This window comes from Euphorbia lathyris, chromosome 3 (genome assembly GCF_963576675.1).
Source record: "Euphorbia lathyris chromosome 3, ddEupLath1.1, whole genome shotgun sequence".
Classification (NCBI taxonomy): domain Eukaryota; kingdom Viridiplantae; phylum Streptophyta; class Magnoliopsida; order Malpighiales; family Euphorbiaceae; genus Euphorbia; species Euphorbia lathyris.
In genome coordinates, this window is record NC_088912.1 from 100785740 (window position 1) to 100793481 (window position 7742).

The window sequence follows — 7742 nt, forward strand, 5'->3', positions numbered from 1 at the left end:
TGGTCCGAGATCGCTCTTATGGGAGGTGACTCTTCTGATTGTTGGCTCATTTTTTGAGATTTTAATGCTGTGGTCGGAGCTTATGAGAAAACCAGTCTTCCATCCGCTTCGGGCTCCTGTGAGGACTTCCGGAATTTTATCAGTGATTGTGATCTCTATGATGTGGAAACTTCTGGGCATAGTTACACTTGGACAAATGGTCGTCGGGGCTCCGCTCATGTTGAGTGTCGTCTTGACCGGGCGTTGGTTTCAGGGGGTTTTCTTGAGGCATGGGATTCACTCTCTTGCATTGCTTTGGCTCGTTATCGATCGGATCATTACCCGATGTTATTAAAATGCTCTTCTGGTATTCCCCATGTCGCTAGGTTCAGATTTCATGCTATGTGGCTGACTCATGCCTCTCTAAGAGATGTAATTGCTAGGCACTGCGAATCTTCTTCTGTTTCGCTGCCCACGGCGCAACTCTTATGTCACAAGATTCGTTCTCTCCGTCCAGTTCTCCAGGAATGGAATAAAGCTGTTTTTGGTCACGTCGATAATAATATTAGACTTGCTGAAAGTAGGCTCAGCGACATCCAATCACTAATTGAAACTGAAGGTTGCTCTGATGATTTGATTGACTGCGAAATGGAGGCTAAAAAAGAGCTTGACCTTTATTTACTTCAGCAAGAACTATTGGGTAAAGAAAAAAATCGTGCGAAATGGCTAGAGGCTGGGGATCACAACACTCAGTTTTTCCATCGAGCTGCGCAGATCCGTAAGACTTAGTTTGGGATTAATTCGTTTATTATTGAGGGGGATGAATCGTCTTCTGATCCTGTCCAAATTGAAAATCACGTATTCAGTTATTTTTCTTCTCTGTTTAGAAGTGAGGGGGCCGCGCTGATTTATCTGAGGTTGCTTCAGTTATCCCTACATTGGTCACCAACGAGGATAACTCCTCCTTGACTGACAAACCCTCTTTTGATGAAATCCGTTGCACAGTTTTCCTCATGGATGTAGACAGTGCTCCTGGTCCCGATGGCTTCGGGGGGTTGTTCTATCAGAATTTCTGGGATGTGGTGGGGCAAGATATCTGCAACATAGTGCATAGTTTCTTTGAAAATGGTTACGTTTTCCCCGGGCTTAACTCCAACTTGATGGACTTAATTCCAAAATTCATCGGGGCTGACAAAATTGAAAACTTCAGACCTATTATTATGAGCAACTTCTGCTTTAAAATAATCACTAAGATTCTGGACGACAGGCTTGCATCAATCGCTAGCAGAATTGTCTCTTATAACCAGTTCAGATTTATAAAAGGTAGAAGCGCTCACCACAGTATTTCCATTGCTTCAGAAGGTATCAATCTGCTTGACATAAGGGGGTTTGGAGGTAATATGGTCATCAAAATTGATATCAGGAAAGCGTTTGATACGTTGGATTGGGGTTTTCTTCTAGAGGTTATGGAGGCTTTTGGCTTTTCACTAACTTTCCATGACTGGATTTTAAACATCCTTGCATCTTCTAAAATCTTAGTCTTAATTGGTGGAGTGGCAAAAGGTTATTTTGGTTGTTCTCAGGGTGTTCGTCAAGGGGACCCCCTCTCCCCGATTCTCTTTAGCATTGCGGAGGACTTCCTGTTGCGCTGGCTGTCGAAAATCGAATTGGATGGCTGTTTTATGCCTATGTACTACTCTGGTGGTCAGAATTTTCCTTCTCACCTCCTTTATGATGATGACATATTAGTTTTTGCTAAAGCAACTATGCGCAACGTCAAAACCCTGAGGGATTTCTTCCGGTTTTATGGGAATATTTCGGGTCAAAAGGTTAGATGGAATAAATCTTCTGTGTATTTTGGTCGGCATGTCTCTCGGTTGAGGACGTCCCGTCTTGTCAGATGTTTGGGCATCCGTATGAATTGTCTTCCATTCAATTATCTTAAGGTTCCTTTGTTTAAAGGTGCGTCCCGTGCTAGGTACCTAAATTCTATGATGGATAAATTCCCATCGCAGTTCAGCCACTGGAAAGGTACATCTCTTTCTTTCGCAGGCCCGTTAACTTTGATAAAAGCGGCTGTTTTTGATTCTTTTATGCACTCTTTCTTGATTTATAAATGGCCGATTGGGCTTTTGAAGAAATTAAACCGTGCTGTGAGGAATTTCCTCTAGACGGGTAATGTTGATAAAAGAAAACTTATAACGGTGCCTTGGAGGACCTATTGCAGGAGCATCGAGTCGGGGGGTCTTGGTATTAAAGACTTTGGTCTTTTTAATCGTGCACTTATTGGTAAAATTTGCTGGGATTTGATCCAAGGTTCTGGTTTTGCTGTGGATTTGTTAAAATCTCGATTTCTTTCTATATCTGGCCTCCCCAAGAATTGTATTTCGCCATCCTCCATTTGGAATTCTTGCAAGCCCGTCTATGGAATCATTCGGCAACAGACTCTATGGTGGATTGGGGAATCTTCGCAGCTCAATTTTTGGACGGATAATTGGATTTCTCCTACCATCGCGGACCGGATGCTTATCCATGCCCCGGAGCAGCGCCGCCTCTACGAACGTGTATGTGATTTCAGAAATGGGGATATTTGGTGTAACCTTAGAATCTCTATCTTTGCTATTCAGAGAGGTTTGGATGTGGATGACTTCTGTATTTGGAAGCCGGATAAAAAATGATCCTTTACTGTGAAGCAGTTTTATTCTGAACTTGTGTCTTTCTCTGCTCCTGTTATTTGGCACCGTTTTATTTGGGGAAGCCACATTCCGCCCTCTCGCTCGATAATTTGCTGGCGGCTTATCCTTAATCGCATCCTAACTCAAGATGTTATTCAACATAGAGGGATGGTGCTAGCTTCGCGCTGTGAACTGTGTTTGGCTGCTGGTGAATCTGCTACTCATGTCTTTCTCAAGTGCTCATTTTCTACGTCTCTTTGGCGAGAGATCGGCTATATCTTTGAAGAGGAAATGCTCCCTCTTCCTAATTTTGAACTCTTTTTTTACACGCTTATCTCCCATTTCTTTGGCGGACATGTTTCCAAGCTCTGGAGCTCGGCCATTAAGAACTGTATTTGGCTCATTTGGAAAGCTAGGAACGCTGCTGTTTTTGATTCAGATCGGCCTTCAATCCAAAATTCTTTATCTTACCTTCGGTCGCTTATTCAGGAAAGCAGATTTTCAAGGCATGGCTATTGCTCCTCCCGTCGAGATCAGAGGATTTTATCTCGCATCAGGGTTGTTGCCCGACCTCCTCCTGCACCAAATATCAAATTAATCCGCTGGGTTCGGCCTGCTACGGGTTGGATTAAAGCCAATGTCGACGACTCCGCGTTGGGAGCTCTGGGTTTGGCAGGTGCTGGTGGAATTTTTAGAACTCACCGGGGGTTCCCTAGAGGCTGTTTTGCTTTCTCGATCCCTCCTACTTTTGCTTATCTCGCAGAGCTAAAAGCGGTTATTTTCGCGGTTGATATGGCTTGGAAAAAAAACTGGCATCTCTTATGGATTGAATCGGACTCCTTATACACGATAATCATGCTCGTCACGGTGTCTCTTCTGCAGATATCACTTGGTGGCCTTCTGCTCCCGCGTTCTGCCACTCGTTGATCTCTGATGATTTGTGTAACATTAGCCATGCTCGTTTTGTTTGATGCTTTGTTTTTATTCTCCTTCCCATCTCTTTTGTTTCTCTCTGACACTATTTTTTCCTTTTTTTAATAATATATTCGGGTTTTTCAGTCCTTGTGTCGGGGTGCCAGCATAGCGGGGATGTCGATTTCAAGTGGTTGAATCGTCCCAATTTTTAAAATAATAATAATAATAATCAATTTAACACCATATACGTTTTTAACCCCAATCATCTCCTATGTAATGTATATTAGGTTGAGCAAAATAACAAGTAACTGATGGCCAAACTAATAATCAAATCGAAATCTTAATTTGCTTCTCTTATTTTTAAATTCTTGTTTTGTTATGTTTCTATTTGTCCTTAGTTTGGTAATCGATTATGGATTTAGTTATTCCGTAAAACATATTAATTTATCCGAAATTGAATCCAAGTTTATATATAAATAAATAAAAAATAAGAAACCATTATTAGATCTTAACTGTTTAACTTAAAATTTTAGTTAAAATAGTCTCTTGACATGATATACATTTGCAACCAAAAACACAGTATAATAAACTTATTTCCTATTTATATTTTATAACAAAAAATATTTGTCAGGTTGGAAATTTGAAAAAAAAAAAATTCTTTGTGTGTATCATATACAGTGTTCTAAAACTCGGCTTATGCGGTAGTTTAGGCAGAAATTTTTACAATACCGTCCTAATTTCTTCAAATCGATCTTATAAATTTATTACCGATTTTTGGACATCTAGACGGCTCAAACAGACCCAATTGACTCTTTTAAAAAGATAGATTCTTAAAGCTTTATATCAATTTTTTTAATTTTAAATAAAGTATTAAATAATCTGAATCTAAAAAAAAAGAACTAAAATTGTTAAACTAGTGTCAGGTATCTCTTACAATCTTCATCATGTATACGCCAACTAAGTAGAAAGTTCATGTGTCCTACTTACCTAAACTTTATGAATTTTATTATTATTATTATTATTATTATTATTATTATTATTATTATTATTATTATTATTATTATCTTGCCTAAAATTTTATGCACAATAAATATGAACTCAAACAATGATTTAAATTGTTAATCCACGATTGAACTACAAGTCATGGCAACTAGTTATAACTATTCTCTTAAGGTGCTCGAAGTGTGTCGAGTTACTCCATTCACCAACTCAGCAACACCTCTTGTTGAGTTATGTCTCCCTCTTACACATTTCGATATGTTTTGGATTAAGTTATTTCTTATTGAGCGAATATTTTTCTATCAACTTAGCCAACATGAGTCAACTCAAACTTTCTTCAACTCAGTATTATTTCCTAGACTTAAGCATTCTCTTTCCCTCACTCTAACCCATTTTCTTCCAATAGCAGGACATATCATATGGCCCGTGGGTACAGAGAAACCATCATTCCTCTACACTCCAAGCGACGGGGTTTCATTGATCGTTTCTGAGTCTAACTCGGACTTCAACCGCCTTAGTCAGAATGAAATGCAGGAAGCAATAGCTTTACATCCATATGTCCCCGAGTTACCGGTTTCCGACTCGAAAGCCGCCATTATCGCCTTTCAAATAACGTTTTTTCCGAACCAAGGCTTCTCTATAGGCATGTGTTTTCAGCACGCAATGATCGACGGAAAAAGCATAGCCATGTTTATGAAATCATGGGCGCATATATGCAAAGTGAATTCTGACATGACAACATTGTTACCACTTGAGCTAACTCCTATTTTTGATCGAACAGGCGTTGATGAGCCACAAGGATTGGGCATGTTTTACTTGAAAAATAGGTTTTCAGGTTCGAATTCAAACCCGAAAAGCTTAAAACATCCAGGAGTAATAAAGGATATGGAAAACATAGTACGAGCAAATTTTGAGCTTTTGCGACCAGACATAACGACGGAATATTGTTTCTCAGCAAAATGGAAAAGAAGAAGAAGATTCAAAGTGTATGCATTTATCAACATTTGTTCTTTCCTATGCATATATTATAGTAACCATTGTTAAAGCCAAGAATTTGGAAAGAAAGGGAAAGGTTGGATTCCTGTTTCCAGCAGATTGTAGATCCCGTTTGAACCCTCCATTACCAACGAATTACTTTGGTAACTGTGTCGTCAGAAGTTCAGCATTGGTCGATACGGAAACAATCCTTGACAAAAATGGGACTGCTTTGGTCGCCAATGAGCTTAGCAAGATGATAAAAGGGTTAGGGACGAGAGTGAAGACCATGAGTGTTGAGCGAGAAATTGAACAAACTTTCAAATTAAAAAACATTATGCAGGTTGCTGATGTTGTGATCGGAGTTGGCGGGTCACCTCGGTTTGAGATATATGAAACAGATTTCGGATGGGGGAAGCCAAAGAAGACACATGTTGTATCGATAGATAAGGGTGTATGGATTTCTATGGCAGAGAGTAGCCATGGAAACGGAGGAATTGAGCTTGGTTTGGCTTTGAAGAAGAGTGAAATGGAGATGTTTACTTTTCTATTTGCTAATGGGCTTAAATAAATTCATAGTTAGATAATTAATTCTAGCTTATTGTATCAGGTGAATTCTAAAAATAAATATAGGTTGCAAGCATTATTTTTCATTTTAATGAAGTACGATATTCATCTTCTTATTTTCTTAGAATCAGATCTAAGGTCCAATAAAACATTTCAAAGTGTTTTTTGGTTTTCGCAAAAGTATGAGGGAAGTAAAGCCATGTACATAACGAGCGATCAAACATAGAAGGATCAAAATTCATGGTGCTCAAAGTTTGCAGAGATTGGAACCTAATCCATGTAAATCCATTTTTATCCATGTTCCCAGTATTAAAAAAAGTTTTTATGCCAATGAGGTTGGTCCGAGTGGTAAGGCGTTGAGCTTCTGCTTGAAAGGTTTGAGGTTCGATTCCCCACTCCGTCAAAATTTAGCCCTCATTGGTAGGTGATCTGTAAATTCCACCGTAAATCCTCATCGAGGTCTGTGGTTTTCCATAACCTTGAAGAGCACTGAAGGCGTATCCTAGAAGAGTACCAAGGACGACTCCTTGAGATTACTTCCTTTGCAAGGGTTAAACTTTGCTTCCTTATGAAGGAAACCAGCCGACAATCCTTGTCATATTTACTGTCTGTGCCATTCGATACTATTTGTACACATATCATATCCCTATCTATGGTTTATGTTCTTTCTTGTGTTGTAACCCTAATAAGGGAAATTATGTCCATTATCTTTCTTTAGGGTAAGTATTTAAACCCAATGTTAGTAAGGATGAACTTAACTTTTTTATTAATCAAACAAATTTCTCTTTGAGAGTAAGGTTTTCATACCTATATATTGCATTAACTCCTTTTAGTTTAATTAGAGAAGAAACTCCTTGTTTATTTACGATTAAAATGATCAAGTTCATCTTCAATCTGTATCAGTTGGTATCAGGGCCAATTGTTTCCTGACCCGAAATTTCTTTTAGCAATGGTTCAACCAAGACATCCTCAAGATCCAATGGAAGCTAATGACCAGAGGAATGAAGAGCTGAGGGAGTGTATCACAGAGCAGGCCCAAGCTAGTATTGAGCGATGGAGGCAAACAGAAGAACAGCTCCACGAGATGACCACCTACCTGGAAAATTTCAAACTCGAAGTGTTAAGCTTGATCCGACCACCCACTGGAGGACCTAACCATCAGATGGAAGGTATTCTAGAGCCACAACCTCAAAGAAAGCCTACGCCACCACCTTCACCGCTGCCCAGATTGCATTTGGCACATCTGCGGCCCCCTCAAATGGGTCTTAGGGACCACGAGGTAACAAGACCTATATATGTTTTTTTTTCATAATGTTGATAGCCATAGTGACAGTTTTGATGATGCTGGGGATGATGGAACCCTTAGAAATGTTGGGAATACAAGGGTTGTTGATCACATGAGTAACAGACGTGTGGGTGTTGCTGGAGAAAACTCATAACTTAATAATCACCATGTTAGGGAAGGGTATAAATGAAACAGAGGGAAAGAAGAAGAAAGGGATTGTCGATATATGAGCTGTTGATAAACATCAGCTATTTATACAATTAGGAAAATCCAAGCCCTAAGGCTAATTACAATATAACTCCCTCAACTATTATTATTCTCTAACACCCCCTCCTCAAGATGAAATA

At 39.4% G+C, this 7742-nt stretch overlaps 1 pseudogene; it reads left to right on the forward strand.

The window, feature by feature from the left end:
* The first annotated feature begins 4686 nt into the window (after positions 1-4686).
* LOC136222046 (malonyl-CoA:anthocyanidin 5-O-glucoside-6''-O-malonyltransferase-like) lies at positions 4687-6222 on the forward strand (annotated as a pseudogene).
* The last annotated feature ends 1520 nt before the right edge of the window (positions 6223-7742 follow it).